The sequence below is a fragment of the Phyllobates terribilis genome, unplaced genomic scaffold (genome assembly GCF_046119375.1).
Source record: "Phyllobates terribilis strain yellow unplaced genomic scaffold, ASM4611937v1 Scaffold_2__4_contigs__length_985480577, whole genome shotgun sequence".
Classification (NCBI taxonomy): domain Eukaryota; kingdom Metazoa; phylum Chordata; class Amphibia; order Anura; family Dendrobatidae; genus Phyllobates; species Phyllobates terribilis.
In genome coordinates, this window is record NW_027362762.1 from 321,842,423 (window position 1) to 321,868,675 (window position 26,253).

A 26,253-nucleotide genomic window follows, 5' to 3' on the forward strand; every position below is an offset into this window, starting at 1 on the left:
TGCAGCAGGCGCAAACAAGTCGCAGTGCGCGCCGTTCACACTTCACCACCACTGAGTGGGCCTCTATGAAGGACATTTGCCACGTTTTGCGTGCCTTCGATTATTCCACGCGGATGGCGAGTGCAGATGATGCACTAGTCAGCATGACTATCCCCCTTATCTGCCTGCTTGAAAAAACACTGCAAGCACTAAGGGACGAGGTTTTGGAAGAGGTGGTGGATGAGGAGTCACAAATGCCATCTGCTTCTCTACAGTCTGCGCAACGTGGTTCCTCACAAAGGCCTAGGCAGGGGACACTTTGTGAGGAGGATGAGGAGGAGTCAATGGATGAGGAAGACATCTGTCCAGAGGAGGGAGGTACACAATGCTCTAGTAGTCAGTATCTAGAGCGAGGGTGGGGTGATGCAGAGCAGGCAGAGATCATGCCTCAAGCAGGGGACAGCGTTTCTTGGCCAGTTGGCAGTCTGCAGCACATGGTTGATTTCATGCTGCAGTGCCTGAGAAACGACCGCCGCATCACCCACATTCTCAACACGGCTGATTATTGGGTGTCCACCCTCCTAGATCCTCGCTACCGGGACAACTTACAAAGCCTCATAACACCGTTGAACCGGGAGCGTAAAATGCGGGAGTACCAAGACGCACTGGTGCATTCCATCATGTTCTCCATTCCAACCGAGAGCAGTGCTGCCAGTGCTTTACAAAGCAGCTCAGTGCGTCGAGGCAGTGGAGGAAGCTCTGCACAAAGAGGGAGTAGAAGCAGCGCCTCAGCACAAGGCAAGACCAGTATGGCCGAAATGTGGCAAAGTTTTGTGTCCCCGCCGCCACAAATGTCTACACCATCACAGACGGCTCCAGTCAGCAGGAGGCAACGTTTCCGTCAGATGGTGACAGACTACATGTCTTGCCCTCTTAGTGTACTCGCAGACGGCTCTTCTCCCTTCAAGTTTTGGGTCTGTAAGCTGGATACATGGCCAGAGCTTAGTCAGTATGCATTGGAGGTGCTAGCTTGCCCTGCTGCTGGTGTATTATCGGAACGCGTCTTTAGTGCCGCAGGTGGTGTACTAACAGACCGTCGCATGCGACTATCCTCCGATAACGTTGACTGGCTTACTTTTCTCAAAATGAACAAGGCCTGGATCTCTCATGAATTTGCCAGTTCTCTTCCAGAATAAATAATTGGTTGGCAACAGTATCCAGGTCTCCTGTTCTGTTCATGTTTCTACCACCTGAACTGTAATCCCTGAGCTCCAACACCGCCAGTTGGCGCTCGGAAGTGCCGTCTGCACAGTCAACACTTGCTGCCGTGTTATTGGGGTTCAGTAACGTCAGCTGTTCCCCTGCTGTGCGTACGGCAATTTCTCCTGCTCTGTCCACATTCTCACTACTACAGATTTGAAAGTTTCTCCAATTACACCTCTGGCTCCTCTGTTTTCAGTATTATCCCTGAGCTACAACACCGCCAGTTGGCGCTCGGAAGTGCCGTCTGCACAGTCAACACTTGCTGCCGTGTTATTGGGGTTTAGTAACGTCAGCTGTTCCCCTGCTGTGCGGACGGCAATTTCTCCTGCTCTGTCCACATTCTCACTACTACAGATTTGAAAGTTTCTCCAATTACACCTCTGGCTCCTCTGTTTTCAATATTATCCCTGAGCTCCAACACCGCCAGTTGGCGCTCGGAAGTGCCGTCTGCACAGTCAACACTTGCTGCCGTGTTATTGGGGTTCAGTAACGTCAGCTGTTCCCCTGCTGTGCGGACGGCAATTTCTCCTGCTCTGTCCACATTCTCACTACTACAGATTTGAAAGTTTCTCCAATTACACCTCTGGCTCCTCTGTTTTCAGTATTATCCCTGAGCTCCAACACCGCCAGTTGGCGCTCAGAAGTGCCGTCTGCACAGTCAACACTTGCTGCCGTGTTATTGGGGTTCAGTAACGTCAGCTGTTCCCCTGCTGTGCGGACGGCAATTTCTCCTGCTCTGTCCACATTCTCACTACTACAGATTTGAAAGTTTCTCCAATTACACCTCTGGCTCCTCTGTTTTCAGTATTATCCCTGAGCTACAACACCGCCAGTTGGCGCTCGGAAGTGCCGTCTGCACAGTCAACACTTGCTGCCGTGTTATTGGGGTTCAGTAACGTCAGCTGTTCCCCTGCTGTGCGGACGGCAATTTCTCCTGCTCTGTCCACATTCTCACTACTACAGATTTCAAAGTTTCTCCAATTACACCTCTGGCTCCTCTGTTTTCAGTATTATCCCTGAGCTACAACACCGCCAGTTGGCGCTCGGAAGTGCCGTCTGCACAGTCAACACTTGCTGCCGTGTTATTGGGGTTCAGTAACGTCAGCTGTTCCCCTGCTGTGCGGACGGCAATTTCTCCTGCTCTGTCCACATTCTCACTACTACAGATTTGAAAGTTTCTCCAATTACACCTCTGGCTCCTCTGTTTTCAGTATTATCCCTGAGCTACAACACCGCCAGTTGGCGCTCGGAAGTGCCGTCTGCACAGTCAACACTTGCTGCCGTGTTATTGGGGTTCAGTAACATCAGCTGTTCCCCTGCTGTGTGGACGGCAATATCTCCTGCTCTGTCCACATTCTCACTACAACAGATTTGAAAGTTTCTCCAATTACACCTCTGGCTCCTCTGTTTTCAGTATTATCCCTGAGCTTCAACACCGCCAGTTGGCGCTCGGAAGTGCCGTCTGCACAGTCAACACTTGCTGCCGTGTTATTGGGGTTCAGTAACGTCAGCTGTTCCCCTGCTGTGCGGACGGCAATTTCTCCTGCTCTGTCCACATTCTCACTACTACAGATTTGAAAGTTTCTCCAATTACACCTCTGGCTCCTCTGTTTTCAGTATTATCCCTGAGCTACAACACCGCCAGTTGGCGCTCGGAAGTGCCGTCTGCACAGTCAACACTTGCTGCCGTGTTATTGGGGTTTAGTAACGTCAGCTGTTCCCCTGCTGTGCGGACGGCAATTTCTCCTGCTCTGTCCACATTCTCACTACTACAGATTTGAAAGTTTCTCCAATTACACCTCTGGCTCCTCTGTTTTCAATATTATCCCTGAGCTCCAACACCGCCAGTTGGCGCTCGGAAGTGCCGTCTGCACAGTCAACACTTGCTGCCGTGTTATTGGGGTTCAGTAACGTCAGCTGTTCCCCTGCTGTGCGGACGGCAATTTCTCCTGCTCTGTCCACATTCTCACTACTACAGATTTGAAAGTTTCTCCAATTACACCTCTGGCTCCTCTGTTTTCAGTATTATCCCTGAGCTACAACACCGCCAGTTGGCGCTCGGAAGTGCCGTCTGCACAGTCAACACTTGCTGCCGTGTTATTGGGGTTCAGTAACGTCAGCTGTTCCCCTGCTGTGCGGACGGCAATTTCTCCTGCTCTGTCCACATTCTCACTACTACAGATTTGAAAGTTTCTCCAATTACACCTCTGGCTCCTCTGTTTTCAGTATTATCCCTGAGCTCCAACACCGCCAGTTGGCGCTCGGAAGTGCCGTCTGCACAGTCAACACTTGCTGCCGTGTTATTGGGGTTCAGTAACGTCAGCTGTTCCCCTGCTGTGCGGACGGCAATTTCTCCTGCTCTGTCCACATTCTCACTACTACAGATTTGAAAGTTTCTCCAATTACACCTCTGGCTCCTCTGTTTTCAGTATTATCCCTGAGCTACAACACCGCCAGTTGGCGCTCGGAAGTGCCGTCTGCACAGTTAACACTTGCTGCCGTGTTATTGGGGTTCAGTAACGTCAGCTGTTCCCCTGCTGTGCGGACGGCAATTTCTCCTGCTCTGTCCACATTCTCACTACTACAGATTTGAAAGTTTCTCCAATTACACCTCTGGCTCCTCTGTTTTCAGTATTATCCCTGAGCTCCAACACCGCCAGTTGGCGCTCGGAAGTGCCGTCTGCACAGTCAACACTTGCTGCCGTGTTATTGGGGTTCAGTAACGTCAGCTGTTCCCCTGCTGTGCGGACGGCAATTTCTCCTGCTCTGTCCACATTCTCACTACTACAGATTTGAAAGTTTCTCCAATTACACCTCTGGCTCCTCTGTTTTCAGTATAATCCCTGAGCTCCAACACCGCCAGTTGGCGCTCGGAAGTGCCGTCTGCACAGTCAACACTTGCTGCCGTGTTATTGGGGTTCAGTAACGTCAGCTGTTCCCCTGCTGTGCGGACGGCAATTTCTCCTGCTCTGTCCACATTCTCACTACTACAGATTTGAAAGTTTCTCCAATTACACCTCTGGCTCCTCTGTTTTCAGTATTATCCCTGAGCTACAACACCGCCAGTTGGCGCTCGGAAGTGCCGTCTGCACAGTCAACACTTGCTGCCGTGTTATTGGGGTTCAGTAACGTCAGCTGTTCCCCTGCTGTGCGGACGGCAATTTCTCCTGCTCTGTCCACATTCTCACTACTACAGATTTCAAAGTTTCTCCAATTACACCTCTGGCTCCTCTGTTTTCAGTATTATCCCTGAGCTACAACACCGCCAGTTGGCGCTCGGAAGTGCCGTCTGCACAGTCAACACTTGCTGCCGTGTTATTGGGGTTCAGTAACGTCAGCTGTTCCCCTGCTGTGCGGACGGCAATTTCTCCTGCTCTGTCCACATTCTCACTACTACAGATTTGAAAGTTTCTCCAATTACACCTCTGGCTCCTCTGTTTTCAGTATTATCCCTGAGCTACAACACCGCCAGTTGGCGCTCGGAAGTGCCATCTGCACAGTCAACACTTGCTGCCGTGTTATTGGGGTTCAGTAACGTCAGCTGTTCCCCTGCTGTGCGGACGGCAATATCTCCTGCTCTGTCCACATTCTCACTACTACAGATTTGAAAGTTTCTCCAATTACACCTCTGGCTCCTCTGTTTTCAGTATTATCCCTGAGCTTCAACACCGCCAGTTGGCGCTCGGAAGTGCCGTCTGCACAGTCAACACTTGCTGCCGTGTTATTGGGGTTCAGTAACGTCAGCTGTTCCCCTGCTGTGCGGACGGCAATTTCTCCTGCTCTGTCCACATTCTCACTACTACAGATTTGAAAGTTTCTCCAATTACACCTCTGGCTCCTCTGTTTTCAGTATTATCCCTGAGCTACAACACCGCCATTTGGCGCTCGGAAGTGCCGTCTGCACAGTTAACACTTGCTGCCGTGTTATTGGGGTTCAGTAACGTCAGCTGTTCCCCTGCTGTGCGGACGGCAATTTCTCCTGCTCTGTCCACATTCTCACTACTACAGATTTGAAAGTTTCTCCAATTACACCTCTGGCTCCTCTGTTTTCAGTATTATCCCTGAGCTCCAACACCGCCAGTTGGCGCTCGGAAGTGCCGTCTGCACAGTCAACACTTGCTGCCGTGTTATTGGGGTTCAGTAACGTCAGCTGTTCCCCTGCTGTGCGGACGGCAATTTCTCCTGCTCTGTCCACATTCTCACTACTACAGATTTGAAAGTTTCTCCAATTACACCTCTGGCTCCTCTGTTTTCAGTATTATCCCTGAGCTCCAACACCGCCAGTTGGCGCTCGGAAGTGCCGTCTGCACAGTCAACACTTGCTGCCGTGTTATTGGGGTTCAGTAACGTCAGCTGTTCCCCTGCTGTGCGGACGGCAATTTCTCCTGCTCTGTCCACATTCTCACTACTACAGATTTGAAAGTTTCTCCAATTACACCTCTGGCTCCTCTGTTTTCAGTATTATCCCTGAGCTACAACACCGCCAGTTGGCGCTCGGAAGTGCCGTCTGCACAGTCAACACTTGCTGCCGTGTTATTGGGGTTCAGTAACGTCAGCTGTTCCCCTGCTGTGCGGACGGCAATTTCTCCTGCTCTGTCCACATTCTCACTACTACAGATTTGAAAGTTTCTCCAATTACACCTCTGGCTCCTCTGTTTTAAGTATTATCCCTGAGCTACAACACCGCCAGTTGGCGCTTGGAAGTGCCGTCTGCACAGTCAACACTTGCTGCCATGTTATTGGGGTTCAGTAACGTCAGCTGTTCCCCTGCTGTGTTCACGGCAATTTCTCCTGCTTTGTCCACATCCACTGTACTACACATTTTAAAGTTGCTCCAATTACACCTCTGGCTCCTCTGTTTTTATTCTTATCCCTGGGCTCGAGCACCGCCAGTTGGCGCTCAGAAGTGCCGTCTGCACAGTCAACTCTTGCTGCCGTGTTATTGGGGTTAAGTAACGTCAGCTGTTCCCCTGCTGTGTTCACGGCAATTTCTCCTGCTTTGTCCACATCCACTGTACTACACATTTTAAAGTTGCTCCAATTACACCTCTGGCTCCTCTGTTTTTATTCTTATCCCTGGGCTCCAGCACCGCCAGTTGGCGCTCAGAAGTGCCGTCTGCACAGTCAACACTTGCTGCGATGTTATTGGGGTTCAGTAACGTCAGCTGTTCCCCTGCTGAGTTCACGGCAATTTCTCCTGCTCTGTCCACATTCACTGTGCTACTTATTTAAAACTTGCTCCAATTAGGCCTCTGACTCCACTCTGTTTTTATTATTTACCCTGGGTTACAGCACAGCCAGCTGGTTCTCGCCAGTGTCTTTGGCACGGGTACTCCCTCCTGCCCAGCCTGGTTCCAGCACGCCAGCTGTTTCCGGGTAGTGTCAACGTCACTTTGCCTCCAATGCATTGTCCTGTCGTGTTGCGGTCGGGTTAGCCGACTCTATGGTGCCTGCAGTTTAGGTGACTCCTATGTGGGCTGCGGGATCTGGCAATGAAGGCTGGTTCCATAGTGCCAATAGGACAAGCACCCCCTGTAGGACTGTGGGTTTTGGTAACTGCGGCCGGCTCGCGGACTTGAACTTTTTTTTACATGGGTACCTTCTGCTACCCATCCGGGTTCCAGTACCGTCAGCTGGTTCTCGGCAGTGCCTTTGGATTAGGTGCCTCCTTCTCGGTATCCAAGTTCCACCAACGTCTGCTGGTCCTTGGTAGTGCTTTCTGGCACAGGTACCTCCTGCTTAGTAACCGAGTTCCAGTAACATCAGCTGGTCCTCGGTAGTTCCATTGGCTCTTGTACCTTCTGCTATCCATCCGGGTTCCAGTACCGTCAGCTGGTTCTCGGCAGTGCCTTTGGATTAGGTGCCTCCTTCTCGGTATCCAAGTTCCACCAACGTCTGCTGGTCCTTGGTAGTGCTTTCTGGCACAGGTACCTCCTGCTTAGTAACCGAGTTCCAGTAACATCAGCTGGTCCTCGGTAGTTCCATTGGCTCTTGTACCTTCTGCTACCCATCCGGGTTCCAGTACCGTCAGCTGGTTCTCGGCAGTGCCTTTGGATTAGGTGCCTCCTTCTCGGTATCCAAGTTCCACCAACGTCTGCTGGTCCTTGGTAGTGCTTTCTGGCACAGGTACCTCCTGCTTAGTAACCGAGTTCCAGTAACATCAGCTGGTCCTCGGTAGTTCCATTGGCTCTTGTACCTTCTGCTACACATCCGGGTTCCAGTACCATCAGCTGGTCCTCGGTAGTTCCATTTGCTCTTGTACCTTCTACTACCCATCCGGGTTCCAGTACCGTCAGCTGGTTCTCGGCAGTGCCTTTGGATTAGGTGCCTCCTTCTCGGTATCCAAGTTCCACCAACGTCTGCTGGTCCTTGGTAGTGCTTTCTGGCACAGGTACCTCCTGCTTAGTAACCGAGTTCCAGTAACATCAGCTGGTCCTCGGTAGTTCCATTGGCTCTTGTACCTTCTGCTACCCATCCGGGTTCCAGTACCGTCAGCTGGTCCTCGGTAGTTCCATTTGCTCTTGTATCTTCTGCTACCCATCCGGGTTCCAGTACCGTCAGCTGGTTCTCGGCAGTGTCTTTGGCACGGGTGCTCCCTCCTGCCCAGCCTGGTTCCAGCACGCCAGCTGTTTCCGGGTAGTGTCAACGTCACTTTGCCTCCAATGCGTTGTCCTGTCGTGTTGCGGTCGGTTTAGCCGACTCTATGGTGCCGGCAGTTTAGGTGACTCCTATGTGGGCTGCGGGATCTGGCAATGAAGGCTGGTTCCATAGTGCCAATAGGACAAGCACCCCCTGTAGGACTGTGGGTTTTGGTAACTGCGGCCGGCTCGCGGACTTGAACTTTTTTTTACATGGGTACCTTCTGCTACCCATCCGGGTTCCAGTACCGTCAGCTGGTTCTTGGCAGTGCCTTTGGATTAGGTGCCTCCTTCTCGGTATCCAAGTTCCACCAACGTCTGCTGGTCCTTGGTAGTGCTTTCTGGCACAGGTACCTCCTGCTTAGTAACCGAGTTCCAGTAACATCAGCTGGTCCTCGGTAGTTCCATTGGCTCTTGTACCTTCTGCTACCCATCCGGGTTCCAGTACCGTCAGCTGGTCCTCGGTAGTTCCATTTGCTCTTGTACCTTCTACTACCCATCCGGGTTCCAGTACCGTCAGCTGGTTCTCGGTAGTGCCTTTGGATTAGGTGCCTCCTTCTCGGTATCCAAGTTCCACCAACGTCTGCTGGTCCTTGGTAGTGCTTTCTGGCACAGGTACCTCCTGCTTAGTAACCGAGTTCCAGTAACATCAGCTGGTCCTCGGTAGTTCCATTGGCTCTTGTACCTTCTGCTACCCATCCGGGTTCCAGTACCGTCAGCTGGTCCTCGGTAGTTCCATTTGCTCTTGTACCTTCTACTAACCATCCGGGTTCCAGTACCGTCAGCTGGTTCTCGGCAGTGCCTTTGGATTAGGTGCCTCCTTCTCGGTATCCAAGTTCCACCAACGTCTGCTGGTCCTTGGTAGTGCTTTCTGGCACAGGTACCTCCTGCTTAGTAACCGAGTTCCAGTAACATCAGCTGGTCCTCGGTAGTTCCATTGGCTCTTGTACCTTCTGCTACCCATCCGGGTTCCAGTACCGTCAGCTGGTCCTCGGTAGTTCCATTTGCTCTTGTATCTTCTGCTACCCATCCGGGTTCCAGTACCGTCAGCTGGTTCTCGGCAGTGTCTTTGGCACGGGTACTCCCTCCTGCCCAGCCTGGTTCCAGCACGCCAGCTGTTTCCGGGTAGTGTCAACGTCACTTTGCCTCCAATGCGTTGTCCTGTCGTGTTGCGGTCGGGTTAGCCGACTCTATGGTGCCTGCAGTTTAGGTGACTCCAATGTGGGCTGCGGGATCTGGCAATGAAGGCTGGTTCCATAGTGCCAATAGGACAAGCATCCCCTGTAGTACTGTGGGTTTTGGTAACTGCGGCCGGCTCGCGGACTTGAACTTTTTTTTACATGGGTACCTTCTGCCACCCATCCGGGTTCCAGTACCGTCAGCTGGTTCTCGGCAGTGCCTTTGGATTAGGTGCCTCCTTCTCGGTATCCAAGGTCCACCAACGTCTGCTGGTCCTTGGTAGTGCTTTCTGGCACAGGTACCTCCTGCTTAGTAACCGAGTTCCAGTAACATCAGCTGGTCCTCGGTAGTTCCATTGGCTCTTGTACCTTCTGCTACCCATCCGGGTTCCAGTACCGTCAGCTGGTCCTCGGTAGTTCCTCAGCCTTCTTGTACTTTCTGCTACATTTCCAAGTTCAAGCTTTTTGAAATGGTTCTTGGTAATCACCCTGGATCTCCCTGACGAGGACCCTGAAGACGAGGACCCTGAAGACCAACCCGAAGAAGACGAGGACCCCGAAGACGACGACCCTGAAGACGAGGACCCTGAAGACCACCCCGAAGAAGACGAGGACCCTGAAGACGAGGACCCTGAAGACCACCCCGAAGAAGACGAGGACCCTGAAGACCACCCCGAAGAAGACGAGGACCCTGAAGACCACCCCGAAGAAGACGAGGACCCCGAAGACGAGGACCCAGAAGACCAACCCAAAGAAGACGAGGACCCCGAAGACGAGGACCCGGAAGACCACCACCCTGAAGACCACCCTGAAGAAGACCAAGAAGATGACCCTGAAGAAGTTGACCAAGAGGACAAAGAAGAGAAGACAAGTACAAAGATACAGAAGAACAAGAGACAGAAAACCAAGAAGCAGAAATACAAGAAGCTGCAGAACAAAAAGCGGAAGAACATTAAGCATAAGATTAAAATTCAGAGCAAAAGATAATATCTAAATTATAAGCAGAATATGACTAAGCAGTGTATGGGGGTGAGTCTGTTCCTCCTCGTGGTGCCCCTGGAAAAGACCTGCTGCTGCAGGCCAAACTGAACGCGGACAAATCCTGTTGTGAATCTTTTGTGACGGGCAGAACGAAAGGTGTAATGTCCAACCTTTTATAGATAACAACTACAGGAATGCCTGTCACAAATAAGAATATGATGAAGAAGAAGAATATGAAGAAGATGAAGAAGTAGAATATGAAGAATGTAAAAAAAAGAATAATACGAAGAAGGTGAAGAAGAAGAAGGTGAAGAAGAAGTGGATGAAAAAGATGCTGAGGATGATGAAGGAGAAAGTGTGGGAGAAGTAAAAAAGAAGGTGAAGAGCATGGAAGTAGTGAAACATAAATATCTGACAAAATATAAAAATACTTAACATAGTTAATATTTCCGTAACTCAGAACATCTTAAAAAAATAGTAATTCCTGCTATTCCATTTGATTGGGCTAAACCTCTATGCCTTTATTGTCTCCCCCACCTCCCCCAATACATTCTACATTATTCTTAGTTGTTTTCCTTCATGTAGAATTAACCTACAAGGAAAGAAAGGGTTTATTTTAATTCCGATATTTATGTCCCATTGACTTGCATTGGTTTCCGGTATCGGAATCGGCGATATCCGATACTTTTTCGGTATCGGTCCGATCCAATCCGATCCGATATTTCCCGATATCGGAAGGTATCGCTCAACACTAGTTATCACCTATCCTGTGGGAAGCAAAATGTCCCCACAATATGCTAACCTATTTATGGCTAAACTAGAGGAGGAGATTTTGTAATCTTGTTCTATTAAACCTCTAGCATACTTCCGTTACATTGATGATCTGCTAATAATCTGGACAGGCTCAATAGATGATCTGCTGACCTTCCATGATAACTTCAACAGGTTCCACCCAACCATCAAGCTAACCCTTAACTTCTCAAAATCCCAAATACATTTTCTGGACACGCCCATATGCATCAAAGACAACACCATACAAACATCAATTTACCATAAGCCCACAGGACGTCCGACATATCTTAGATGAAACAGCTTTCATCCAAGACACCCAAAAAAATCCATCAACTTCAGTCAAGCTCTGAGGTACATTCGAATCTGTTCAGACAGTAAGGACAGAAAACTGCAACTGCTATCACTGAGGAATACATTCCTACAACAAGGATACCATTCACTGGCAATAATGAGCAGATCCACAGAGCTACAAGGATACCAAGAAGCAGCCTCTTGGATTACAGACAGTGGGAGGGCAACAACAGGGTACCTCTTGTGGTCACATACAACCCCCATATGAACATGGTGCTGGTCTTCAACCCATATTCCACAGAGACCACAAACTGAAAGAAAAATTCTCAGAACTACCACTTCTCTTCTACAAACAGCCCCTTAACTCAAGGAATCTCCTTGTCAGAAGTGTCCTCTCATCACAATCAGTGATGGGCACATTCCCATGTAAAAACAAAAAATGTAAAACTTGTACCCACATATTACCATCAAATACAGTCTGCATACCAAACACAAATCAGGATTACAAAATCATTGATGTCTTTTCATGTACATCCTCCAATGTGGTATACGTGATACAATGTACAAGGTGCCCGGAAGGAGTTTATATTGGAGAAACTATGCAAAAACTGCAAACGAGAATGAATTTACACAGACACACAATTAAGAATGAACTGGACATGCCTGTGGGAAAACATTTATCTGGCCCGGGACACTGTATGGCAGATCTAAAAGTTTGAATACTAAAAGGTCATTTCAAGGATGACAGAGAGAGAAAAATTTGGGAATTCAAATTGATAAGGATGTTCAATTCCTTGACAACAGGACTCAATTTAACACCTGGATTTATGACTCACTACATGAATTCAATTCACACCTCCACCAGACGGTCTCCAGATGATTAAATATTCCCCCAGACTTGCCAAGTAAAAATCCTAAATTTGATGTCTTTGACTTATCATTAGGAGGTATCACCCCATTACACCTCATGAACAAATGTCTTGCTGTAACATCTCTTAAATGTTGTGCCTTTTGTCTTATGAATTCATTTGTAATATTGCCTGAAGAATGAGTCTCTGTGCTCTGAAAGCTTCCATATATATATTTTTCTGATTAGCCAATAAAGGTATCACTCCGAGAATACTTTTGTCATTTTTGGGCAGAAAAGTATTTACATAAATTTTTCTGGCTAACACGGTACCACAATATAACTTTATATTGTACATCACCTATCCTGTGGGTAGATGACAAAGGGGTTGTCTGGTGAAAACAAATTAAGTGAAACACTTGCCTTAAACTTAAAGTACTTGTCCACTGCCGCTCATTGTTGCATCGGGAGATGACATGAGCTGATGACGACATATATTCACATAATAAGAGAGAAGAAATTACGCCACTCACCAAGCTGCATAAAAAAAAACAAATAAAAAATACCCAGTCCCACATCATGTAACTCTCCCATGATATGCACTTATTTTGGAAATAATGGAAGTTTTTATGCAGCTTGGTGAGTAATTCTTTCTCTCTTATTATTATACACTGTTCAAAAAAATAAAGGGAACACTCAAATAACACATCCTAGATCTGAATGAATGAAATATTCTCATTGAATACTTTGTTCTGTACAAAGTTGAATGAGCTGACAACAAAATCACACAAAAATCATCAATGGAAATCAAATTTATTAACCAATGGAGGCCTGGATTTGGAGTCATCCCCAAAATTAAAGTGGAAAAACACACTACAGGCTGATCCAACTTTGATGTTGTGTCCTTAAAACAAGTCAAAATGAGGCTCAGTATTGAGTGTGGCTTCCACGTGCTTGTATGACCTCCCTACAACACCTGGGAATGCTCCTGATGAGGTTGAGGATGGTCTCCTGTGGGATCTCCTCCCAGACCTGGACTAAAGCATCCGCCAACTCCTGGACAGTTTGTGGTGCAACGTGACGTTGGTGGATGGAGCGAGACATGATGCCCAGATGTGCTCAATCGGATTCAGGTCTGGGGAACGGCCGGGCCTGTCCATAGCTTCAATGCCTTCATCTTGCAGGAACTGCTGACACACTCCAGCCACATGAGGTCTGGCATTGTCCTGCATTAGGAGGAACCCAGGGCCAACCGCATCAGCATATGGTCTCACAAGGGGTCTGAGGATCTCATCTCGGTACCTAATGGCAGTCAGGCTACCTCTGGCGAGCACATGGAGGGCTGTGTGGCCCTCCAAAGAAATGCCACCCCACACCATTACTGACCCACTGCCAAACCAGTCATGCTGAAGGATGTTGCAGGCAGCAGTTCGCTCTCCACGGCGTCTCCAGACTCTGTCACGTCTGTCACATGTGCTCAGTGTGAACCTGCTTTCATCTGTGAAGAGCACAGGGCGCCAGTGGCGACTTTGCCAATCCTGGTGTTCTGTGGAAAATGCCAAGCGTCCTGCACGGTGTTGGGCTGTGAGCACAACCCCCATCTGCGGACGTTGGGCCCTCATACCACCCTCATAGAGTCGGTTTCTAACTGTTTGTGCAGACACATGCACATTTGTGGCCTGCTGGAGGTTATTTTGCAGGGCTCTGGCAGTGCTCCTCCTGTTCCTCCTTGCACAAAGGCAGAGGTAGCGGTCCTGCTGCTGGGTTGTTGCCCTCCTACGGCCCCCTCCACGTCTCCTGGTGTACTGGCCTGTCTCCTGGTGTACTGGCCTGTCTCCTCCTAAGTGGACAGTTTGATTTCACAGAAGTTTGATTTACTTGGAGTTATATTCTGTTGTTTAAGTGTTCCCTTTATTTTTTTGAGCAGTGTACTTTGTTTATATCTGTTTACTGAGCACAACCGCTTCCCTGGCAGATCTTATTCTCACACTGATGTTAGTGTTTAGTGCCTAGCGCTTACTTCTATTTTTTGGAGTCCCATTTACACATACCTGGAGGTATGTATGATCACCAGGTATCATTCACGTGTCTTATTAAACAGGCTATGGGTTAGTGGACATACTGTTAATATCATAATGTGAGTGCAGAATTTTGGGCCCCATTTTTATTTTTTTGCCCAGGGCCACACTTTGTCTAAAACCGGTCCTCTGTGCAACATACTGAAAACAACCACTTACTAACCCACTAAACATTCGTGGGGTGGCTGCCTATTATTCTAATTGCACACAGTTTTGCATACGGTTACTGGTATAGGCTGTTCTATATAATTTGTACTCTCAAAGAGTAACATATAATTTCTGGGCTTTTACAGTAATGAAATATTATTTTTGTAAGATGCGAACATTTGAGAAATAATTTTATCCAGTCATCAATTCATTTTTCTGCACCTTTATTTTGTCTCTTGCATCTTTCCCATTTCTTATTATTGTAGGGTATGTGCACATGTTCAATATTTGCTGCAGACATTTCTGCATCAAAAACGTGTCTCTTGGGAGAAAAAAAAAAAACAAGCATTTTTGCATGCGGTTTTTTTATACCTTTTTCCTATTCATTATAATGACTGAAAAACACTGCAAAAACACTGATAGAATTGACATACTGTAAATTTGAAACTGCTTTATATCTGCAAGGGAAAAATAAGCAACCAGTGCATGAGATTTCAGAAATTTCATTCACTTTGCAGGAACAGTAAAATGCTGCATGAGGTTGTGACCAAAACAAGGCTCTCATAGACTTACATTTACAGCTTGTGATCGTTACCTTTGACTTACGGTCAGTCAGAAGCTGCAATCACAACATGGCGGCACGGGACTGGAACAGTGCTGGGAACAGCTGAACATGATGGTTGGTAAGGTAGGGTCAGAGACTTACATTAGTGGCACCATTCCAGCGCTGAAATAAAAAAAATCTGGAATGGTGCTTTTATAATATTATTTAGGTATGTTATAGAAGAATTGTGAATCTTCATATTAATGTTTCCCTGGACGAAGCTGTCCCTGGGTGCAAGAGCTTAAAAAGGTTTCATGAACATATATTTTATAGTGGGCTGTGTAAGAAAATGTTTAAGTGAATACACTATGTACAGTATGCCTGTAAATATATTCATGTTCGCCTGCAGGAGTATTTATAGCATTTACTGTCTGTAAAATCAGTTGACAGATGAAGATTAGTTATAGAAACAACAAATAAACTCGTTTATTCTAAAAAATTTTGAAAACTTTTGGAGTAAATTATCAAAAATCATTTATTTGTTTTTGAGTAAAGAGCCAATTAACAGATGTAGCAAATGGCAATTTGAAGTCCACATGACTAGATTACCACATCTAGTGATAATTGCAGCAAGCAAATTGCAATAATTGCTGCCATGCTAATTAAAATTAATCTGACATGTTTAAAAATTTGTGCAGTCGGTTGGTTCTACAGTGGTGACTGCCATGCATACATAAGAGTCATTATCAGTTTTCAATTTAGTGATGACTGGCCTTCCTGTAGTAAAAATATTATATTGAATAAAAAAATTGCTGCACGTGGACATTTTGTGCATTGTCATTCATTTTCAACATATTATTGTTCTTATGTACGCTGTGTATAGCAGAGCACAATATTGTTGAAGAACTAAACTTGTAAGATATTGTTTACATGCAATTTTAGTTTTGTGACTCCCCTCTCCCACTTAGATATCGTGTAATATGTAGATCAAATGTCAAAATTCTGATTGTTTCTTGCTGGCTTTATGATCTTATTTGTATACTTGACCCTAAGCATGTGTCCACCTCTCGGTTACATTTCTGATTTCATATTATGAAGAGCACTGTTTGATTATCTATACATAAAGATGACCATATTTTAGAAGCAGGATAAAGACAATCTAGCTATAGTTGGTCCTATCATTTTTGCAAATGGTTCCACTTTAGAGCAATTGCAATGTTATCGAACAAAAGGTGGGAATCGGCCCAAAATTCATGAAAACAATGTGAAAGGAGGGACACTGAACCCTTCAGTCCAGAAAAAAACAACTAGTGAAATAATAGGGGTTCATTTTAATTTTTTTTCTATGTGCCCCTTGCTTTCAATGTACAATTTTTATGCAGTTTACAAAATCTTGGAGAAAAACAAAATAGATATCCTAAAACAAATGTACACATTTATAATAAAGAAATTTTAAAATTAAAAAAGAAAGAATTAGAAAAAAATGAATAAATAGGCAGATTTGTGCAGGCATTGCTTCTGCAGTGATGGGCATATTGACAAGGACGATGCATTAATCTGTATATTTTAGGTTGCACTGGTGAAAAACCAAGAATGTGCTAATCAATAATAATACATAGTAAGTTCTTAGCTGGGTATCAGTTCTTAAAGTTTATAAAACTTCTTTATATATTAATGTTAAACTTATATATTTTCTGTTGCAGGTCAAGATAAACTGGAAGGAATTGATTGTATAAACCTTGGAAACGCTAAAGAAATTACTGCTGATTTCTGGTCGGAGCTACAGCAAGATTTATTCTATTATTTATTATAGAAAAAGTCATTGACTCCGAAAGTTGTATTTTGTCCTGAAAAGTATATAAGAATTGTAAGATAGAAAGAAGAAAACAAAATTGCCTTAAGAAATTTTCAAGTACAAACCCTTTTCAATATACTATATTTTTTAAATAGAGTTTATGTCTATGTTATCATCTACTTGCATATTTTGGAATAAATGTTTTACATGGTGACTTTAAAAAATCAGACTACAAATCTTTTCTCTAAGTAGAAGTTATTCTGCACCTTCAATGGTTTGATTTTAGTCTGTCCATTTGCATTGTTGGGATGACTTCAGACTGGCATGTATTTGTAGATTTTGTGTGCTTATTAACCATTACCCAGGGTTTTTGAGACTGATCTATGACTGTTAGAGATGAGTTAATTTATTTAAGGAGAATTGAATTTTCCTCAAACTTTACAAAACTCTCAGATTCTCCTGAATTCAAACTTTTTGTAATCTGCTTTGCGGAAATTCAGTAGCATGGTGTCCAGCTGGCTGCATTTTTGCTGATTTGCGGAGGACTGGGAAAGGGTTAAAAAAATTAATACCTTGCAGTTCACCTGTTCTGCCTTTCACTGTCTGGTCCTCTGGGCACTCTGGACTCTTCTTTCCAATGTCGCCTGGTGCAGCTCTTCCTCTTTGGCCTTTACTTGACTTCAAAGCTTTTGGCAATGACTAGGCCACAGATGTTGCGATGCCAGTTGTGATATCACAACATGTGCCTCAACATATGTGCGACTTCTCACGCCACAACGTCGAGTGAGGATGGTCAAAAAGGATAATGTATGCTGTACAACATTGGAAAGAAAAGTCTGGAGAGCAGACAGGACACGAGGGCGGGTGGCGGCATTAGGTGGAATGGTGAGCGAAATAGTATTATTTTTTTTATCATTTTATTATTATTATTTATTATACTCTAGGGAAACCGCAGAGCATAAAAGGGAAGATTAAATTTGCAATGAATAACTTAATGTAAGTCAAATTGAACTATCCAAATTTTAAGGGTAACCTAATTTCTATTTTTTCAGTTGCTAATTGAATGAATAAGTAAACGAAAGTTCATTGGTGATTTGTCAGAACAGTAAGTATTGTATATTATAGGGCCATTACATCTAGAGAAATAAAGGCTTCACCATGAACACTGAAGTTTTGTTTGCACTACATTGCTAGAGATAGGCTATTGATCTAAGAATGCAAGATAATGGGTTACACCAAATGGACATACTAAAACTCAATAAAAAAAATAAAATAGAAGAATAAAAAATCATTTATATGGTAGATCTGTAACCTCTGTTTAATTTTCTAGAACTCAAACATATTTTCCAAAGATATCCTAAAATATCTTTTTTGCAAAATCTATAGGTCCAAAAGTAATAAAATTGGTGTATCTAGGTATGATAGTTTTCTCATTCCATTTATTCCGGTGGTTGCTGATAGTTGTCTGACTCTGCAAGCATTCTAAAAGTACTTAAATTAGTAAAGTAGTTATACAACTTCCGAATATACTTTATACTAATATGCTAATATACTTAATGTCTGAAAGGTTCCTGGATTTTCAGCTGCAAGCTTTATTCCAACATTTCAGTCTTCTTATGGTTTGAGTCCAACATAGGAAAGCTGTTGATAAATCAGTTAGCTGACTGTTTAAACAGCTAAGCCAGCCCCCTTCTCTGTCTATTCATCACCTGTTGGAAAGATGGGAGCTGGCTTTGCTTTTAAAATGAGCGGTTATGCAGCACTTTTTACCCACATCTATGGAGACTTGCCAACACAGGAAATGCAGTCCTGCAACAACCACAAACCAGCAGAGGACCAGCTCAGAGCAGAGATTGTAACTGAAAATTGGGGAACAAATAAAATGTAAAGTATATTAATAAATAATATTACCAATCAAAGCTTATTAAACTACAATTAATTTTACTTTTAGCTTTAACGTTACATTTAACCATTTTAATATAATGGCAAAAGTATTTTCTTATCACATGTATCAATGCACCTTTTAATGTATCTCATGATTGCATATTCTATATTTGGCAGAAGATGAGCAACATTGGTTGCTACAGTTTTCTTTTCTATTTACTAGAATTCCAATGCTCTTTCCATTTACTATGCAAAATACCAACAATGTCTATCGACACTCTATCCTGATGTATATCTCAATGACGATTAGTCACTTATTTTTCCCTAAAGTTCTTTATGAGGCTTTTAAATACATGATGGAGTATAACTAATGCAAATTTATGGAGTGCAACTTTCCTTTAAGTAAAACAAAATGACCTACAGCAGTTAGATATTCCATTTATCAGTGTATCACATTTATCAATATTCATAAAGATGACCTACATCTTATTTACTACATGGATCACAAGTTGCTTTTTAAAATATCACTATGTAAAAAGCTGTTTGCAACAAGAAAGGGATAGCAGCCATTATATCTTTTATAGTCACGTCAAGCTAACTGCTCTAATTGTAACCTTACTTTCCTCATTTATTTCTCATCTTCCTTGTCATTCACATGAAGTAGTGTAATATGCATGTCTAGTCAGATTGTAACTATACAACATGCTTTCAATAATAACACTAAACTTAAGATGCATTTATGGTTAGAAGTCATCCATATTAATGGAAAAAGAAAAGAGATATGGAGATATATGCTGAAAATACCATTATTTATTCCACATGCAGAGAAGAAAATAATAACTATAAAGCCATTATGTAGGCAGGTTTACATCAGATATACACAGGTAATATGTACAATGTGAATTATCAGTTCTATAAACCACTAATTGAGGATCAGTGTTCTTCAATATAATTCCTTTTTTTAATATATGTCAGTCCTATATTCTGTGCTAATAAATTGTATAATAAATCCATTTAGAGATCTGAACTATGTTTTATTGCATATAGAGCTACAAATTCCCTGCACAGAAATCATCTGATAACATTCTGCCTTCCTAATATTATTATTAGGCCACGGCCCCACTATTAGTATTTGGTCAGTATTTAATCAGTATTTTTTCTCAGGAGTGGGAGACAAAACCAGGAGTGGGTGATAAATGCAGAATTGGTGCACTTGTTTCTATTATACCTTTTCTCTGATTGTTTCTCGCCTGGTTTTGGCTCCCACTCTTGAGAAAAAATACTGACCGAATACTGACCAAATGGCCTTAGAGCAGGATCAGACACAGACTTAAGAAGGCCATATGTGCAAGAACAATCAATGGGCCCTTTGCAGACGAAAAGCTCATCATAATGCACTATTTTGCCAGCTGTGAAGGTAGAAATGGACCGCCTTACCTCTTGGTCTCTTTTGTGACTGCACAGGTCTCACCAATGGTATGTCTTCCCCTGCACTAGAGGGAGCTGAAGATTTTACTAAAGATTTTATAATGGAGCTCAATGTATAAACAGCATATAGTAAGCTCACCGACTGGTAGCTGAAGGAAACCAAATTTGTATCATTTACCTCAATGTAGGGTCTTTGGATCGCTGTACTGGAAAAGCAAAGTCTTAAAGGGGTTGTTCGACCTTAGGCTACAAATCTGCAGTCACTTTATGTGACTGCAGACTTGTGAATCTTTACATTGCGTAGACTGTGAGCTGTGAAGATTCTCTGGCATCAGGAGCTGCGGGCGTGTGACTGCACAGCAGCAATTCTTCCGTCAAATGGCTTTTCTTCACTAGGTTTCCAAGCTATAAAACAGCTTGGCAGCGTTTTGCATTGCATGAGTGAAAAGAAGGAAGGCACTGGGTGGCATTAATGATGTGCACTGTGCTTTTTGGGGATGAGGTCATGTCAGTTGAGCAGGATCCAAAGAGAGGTGTAGAAGGAGACAGATAACCGCCGCCTGCAGTTGACTCAGATGTAGCTCCCAGTCACAGAGTTCTCACCAGCTGTCCCAGATGTAGTATTGCATCGCTGCCACTGAAAACATACACCCAATGAGCTGTGAAACTAAAGCATTATCCCTGGCCATATTTGCTGATCCAGTTATCTACAGTGCAGTGCGGTTTGACTCTCAAAGAAAAGTCCAGAGCATGGCCTTTGTTCTCCTGCACGTTAAACACAAAATGCACACTTCTTTTTGTGAGAAGTAATGGTGTGCGTCCAGAAAAGCTGAGCGCACACCATTATTTCTCAAAAGGCAGCAGAATCCACAAGCTGGTAACGGCTGCATATACACAACCAACAGCAGCTTAACAAGATGTGAGTTTAGTTGTCAAACCAGCAGATGTTTCGGAGTGTACAGTTGTTAGCTTGCCACACAATCAGTGATGGGTATTTTCTGTTTTGATGGAAGAGGTGTACTTGGAGTACCACACACAGTAGAGAAAGATAACAATGATGATGGTGGTGAAGATGACACTGACCAAGTGCTATCTAAGGGCACTGCTTGGCTGATGAACATTTTAATTTTTGTTTAAAAATTTTACTTTAGCCCCAATTTTTTTATTTTCACAAGAGTAACAGGAAAAAATGGACCCCAAAATGTATTGTGCAATTTCTCCTGAGTACGCCGATACCCCATATGTGGGGGAAAACTGCTGTTTAGGCGCACGGTTGGGCCAGGAAGGGGAACAGCACTGTTGACTTTTTAACAGCAAAATTGGCTGGAATAAAGACTGAACGCCATGTCGCATTTGGAAAGCCACTGATGTGCCTAAACAGTGGAAACCCCCCACAAGTGACCCCATTTTGGAAACTAGACCCCTCAACGAATGTAACTAGATGTGTGGTGAGCACCTTGAACCTCCAGGTGCTTCACAGACGTTTATAACCTACAGCCATGAAAATAAAAAATACGATTTTTCTCACAAAAATGTTCTTTCAGCCCCAATTTTTTTTATTTCCACAAGGGTAACAGGAGAAAATGGACCACAAAATTTGTTGTGAAATTTCTCTTGAGTATGCAGATACCCCATACATGGGGGAAAACTGCTGTTTGGACATATGTCAGGGCTCAGAAGGGAAGCAGCAGTGTTTGACTTTTTAAACATAAAAATGTCTGGAATTGAGAGCGGATGCCATGTCGCGTTTAGAGAGCCCCTCATGTGCCTAAACAGTGGAAACCCCCCACAAGTGACCCTATTTTATAAACTAGACCGCTCAAGGAATGTATTAATATGTGTGGTGAGCACCTTGAAACCCAAGGTGCTTCACAGAAGTTTATAACACAAAGCCATGAAAAAAAAAATCATATTTTTCCCACAAAAATGTTATTTTAGCCACAATTTTTTATTTTCACAAGGGTAACAGCAGAAAATGGACATCAAAATATGTTGTGCAATTTTTCCTGAGTATGCAGATTGGGCGTATGACAGAGCTCTGAAGGGAAGCAGCACTGTTTAACTTTTTGAACACAAAAATTGCTGGAATCGAAAGCGGACGCCCCGTCGCATTTGGAGAGCCCCTTATGTGCCTAAACTGTGGAAATCCCAGTGACCCCATGGAAGAAAGGAATGTACCTAAATGTGTGGTGAACACCTTGAACCCCTAGGTGCTTCACAGAAGCTTGTAACGGAGAGCCGTGAAAATACTAAATCAAATTTTTCCCACAAAAATGTTCTTCATGCCCCAAATGTTTTATTTTCACAAGGGTAACAGGAGAAAATGCACTGATACCCCATATATGAAGGAAAACTGCTGTTTGGGTGCTCGGAAGGAAAAGAGCGCCATTTGACTTTTGGAGTGCAAAATTATCTGGAATCATAAGCGGACGCCATGTTACATTTGGAGAGCCCCTGATTTACTTAATGGTGGAATCCCCCACAAGTGACCCCATTTTGGAAACTAGACCCCTCTGGGAACTTATCTAGATTTGTGGTGAACACTTTGAACTTCCAGGTGCTTCACATAAGTTTATAACATAGAGCCGTGAAAATAAAAAAATTACATATTTACCACAAAAATGTTATTTTAGGCCAAATTTTTTTTTTGGCAATTGTAACAGGAAAAAATGGAACCCAAAATTTGTTATTCAACTTCTCCTGAGTACGCCAATACCACATATGTGTGGGAAAACTACTGTTTCAGCGCACGGCAGGGCTAAAAAAGCAAGGAGTTAAGTTTTGGAAATTATTTTGGAAATTATACCCCTTTGGGAATTTATCTACAAGTCTAGTGATGATTTTGACTCCATGGGTTATTTCCAGAAACAAGCAGCAGTGGATGTTGCTGAGTGAAAATTGTAAACTGCCATTGTAGTGCCCAGTACATGGTAGTGCCCAGTACGTTGTAGTGGAAAGACATGCACTGGTAAATTTGGTGGACTCTAAACGCTACAAAAATGCCAAACATGTGGATGCTAAATATGGTTTAGGCACACTGGGGCTCAGAAGGGAGAGGGGTATTTCAATTTGAGAGTGCAGCATTTGCTTAAAAAATTTTGGGGACGAGGAGCCAAATTTCACTTTTTCAGAATGTTTGTACTACCAGTAACGTGGAAGCCCCTTATATTTACTTTAACAGATAACGGACCTGAACGATAACTTGCTTTCTTTGTGGATTGATTTGAAGCTTTTGTTGGGAACAATTTACGTAACATTTTGGATCATATTTATCCTGCGCACTAAACTGAGCACTTACTTTGGGGTTTCCATTTAAATCTTCTAATGACTAGAGATGAGCGGTGTTCGACTAGAACTGTTCGCCAATGTCAAATTCGAGCTGTTCGAGTCGTTCGACGAACGCGAACGATTTGCAAAAAATTCAGCTGTTAGAGGTTATGTTCGATAACTGTTCGTGCACCAAAAGCGTAACTGGATTTTTTCACATCATGCATGGATTGTCTGCCACTCACTGTAATGCCACAGCCATGGTGGTTGTGGCATTACAGTGGTTGCCCAAATCGATGGGAACAGCGCTCACAGTGAAACATGAAAAGCCGGCAATTCAGCAGCGGCATACACCGGTACCCGACAATTTAGAACAGAAAGAATAGCGCATCACACATAGATTAGATAGATAGAAACATGTCAGTCACATATATAATAAGTACAGTGATAGTGTTGATTACTGTACTTGTCATTTAGTGTTAAAATAAAGGATTTATTAAAAAAAATAAAAATTGGGGTGGGGTTCCCCATAATTTTAGTCTCTAGCGGAGGTTAAGCAGACGGCTGGGGCAGATGTTTGAAGCCTGGGAAGGGGGTAATACCCACGGAGCTTCCCAGGCTACTAATATCAGCCCCCAGCTGAATACCTAGCCTTTACTAGCTATTAAAATGGGGGACTAAAAAAAAAATGACGTGGGGTCCCCCCTATTTTAATAGCTAGCAAAGGCTAGGTGGACAGCTGGGGCTGATATTAATAGCCCAGGAAGACTGCCATGAATATTGGCCCCCTCCCAGGCTAGAAACACCAGCCGTCAGCCGCCCCAGAAATGGCGCATCCATAGGATGCTCCAATTCTGGCACTTAGCCTCGCTCTTCCCACTGCCCTGTAGCGGTGGCAGTGGGGAAATAGGGCTGGGGTTGATGTCAGCTTATAATGCCAGCTGACATCAAGCCCAGTTTAGTAACGGAGAGGCGTCTATAAGACACCTCCATTATTAACCCCATAGTCAAAGTTAAAAAAAACCACAAACACCCAGAATAAAGTCCTTTAATTGAAATAAACACACAATTCTCCTGCGCTTGCCGTGAGTGCAGGAGAATTCTCTCATGCTCACCTCATGCACGTCACTGACAGCGTGGGAAAATTCTCCTGCGCTTGCCATTTTAATAGCTAGTAAAGGCTAGGTATTCAGCTGGGGGCTGATATTAGTAGCCTGGGAAGCTCCGTGGGTATTACCCCCTTCCCAGGCTTCAAACATCTGCCCCAGCCATCGCTTAACCTCTGTCAGAGACAAAAATTGCGTGATGCGTGATGCTCTATTCTTTCTGTTCTAAATTGTCGGGTACCGATGCTGAATTGCCGGCTGGCTTTTTTAAAGAGAGTGTCTTCTGAGCAGTTTGTCAGCTTTTGGACACTCTTGAAGGTGTTTTCTATGTGTTTTTGTTTGCCTGCCATTGGTTTTAATGGTGTTTGACGGTGTTCGACAGTGTTCTAAGGTGATCGACGAACAGTTCCACGAACATCCCGGTGTTCGACGAACCGAACCGAACCCGAACACTATGGGGGTGGCTCAACACTACTAATGACGTGATTCAGATAAAATCCCTGAGTGATCCATTCACTATAGTGAGGCAGCAGAGTTACTCTGGATGCTGTCTGGCCTCTGTTCAGCGTTGTCCTTCTTTTCAGAAGTGCACAAAACTGTGGTCGACAGTGCTTTTATGCATGCCTAAAAAGATGGACACCGCCAGATCATAGGCCAGACGAAGTCCAAAGTGTCCCCATCTGCCTCATTATAGGGAATCTTTTTCCGGGGGTTCCATCTGAATCACGTATTTCAGAGATTTACATGCAAACCCCAGTGTAAGCGCTCAGCGTAAAGTGCCGGATAAATTTGAACCGAGTTTTACAACGATCTTTGGGAAGCAGAATGAAAAAATCTACAACAGGTGAAGAATTGGTTTTATTTATTTTTTATGCCATTTCTTAAGCGGTATAAGTGATTAGACGCCTTTATTCTTGGGTCGGTGCGATTAATTTTTACTATTTTATTGCAAAAACAAGTTTTTGTATCCCTATATTTTGATAGCTATAATTATCCTATATTTATGCCGACAGAGTCATATTAGGGATTGTTTTTTGCGGAATGAGTTGACGGTTTTATTGGTACCATTTTTGAGCACATAACGTTTTTTGAACACCTTCCATTCTGATTTTTGGTAGGCAGAATGAACAAAACACAGCAATTCAGGAATTGTTTTCTTGGGGATTTTTTTATGCCGTGTGGTAAAATTGATAAGGCAGCATTATTCTATGGGTCAGTACAATTACAGCAATACCACATTTATATCTTTTTTATGTTTTGCTGTTTTTACACAATAAAAACTATTTATAGAAAAATTATTATTTTTGCATCGCTTTATTCGGAAAGCTATAACTTTTATATTTTTTCACTGATGGAGTTGCATAGCAGCTTGTTTTTTTTACCGGACAAGTTGTCATTATCAGCAATACCATTTTTATTTACATTCGTCTTTCTGATGGTGCTTTATTCCACTTTTTGTTTAGTGGTATGTTGAAAAAGCATAGTTTTTTTGCCCCGTTTTTTATTTGTTGGTGTTCACTGAAGGGGTTAACTAGTATTACAGTTTTATGGGGTTTACATAATAATACAAATTTATGGGTACAGTGTATATAATATTTTTTAAATTATATTTTGATCTTTTAAAAAATATTTTTTACAATTTTTTTTTACTATTTTTTTACTTTATTACTTAGTCCCTTTATGGGGCTTTCACTTTTTACAGTCTGATCACTGTTATAAAGCAATGCAAAGGCTGATGTCTTGAGATGTTTCTTCAGTATTGCTATAATCTTCTTTTCTCATGATGACATCTACTGTATTTTGTGAAGTGCACCAGTCCCTCCTGCAGCAAAACAACCCCACAACATGGTGCTGACACCCCTGTGTTTCACAGCTGGGATGGTGTTCTTAGGCTTCCAAGCTTCTCCTTTTTTCCTCCAAACATAACGATGGTCATTATGCCCAAAAAGTTAAATTTTAGTTTCATCTGACCACAGGACATGTCTCCAAAAATTAAGGTCTTTATTCCTGTGTGCATTTGCAAACATTAATATGG

General features: G+C 43.8%; 1 long non-coding RNA gene across 1 annotated transcript in view; it reads left to right on the forward strand.

Annotated features, from left to right (window-relative positions):
* LOC141207142 (uncharacterized) overlaps positions 1-19,427 on the forward strand; it is a 241,674-nt gene extending 222,247 nt beyond the window's left edge. The window contains exon 5 of the long non-coding RNA XR_012277569.1: positions 16,442-19,427. This is a non-coding gene — a long non-coding RNA (uncharacterized lncRNA). The remainder of the gene's footprint in view (positions 1-16,441) is intronic.
* The last annotated feature ends 6,826 nt before the right edge of the window (positions 19,428-26,253 follow it).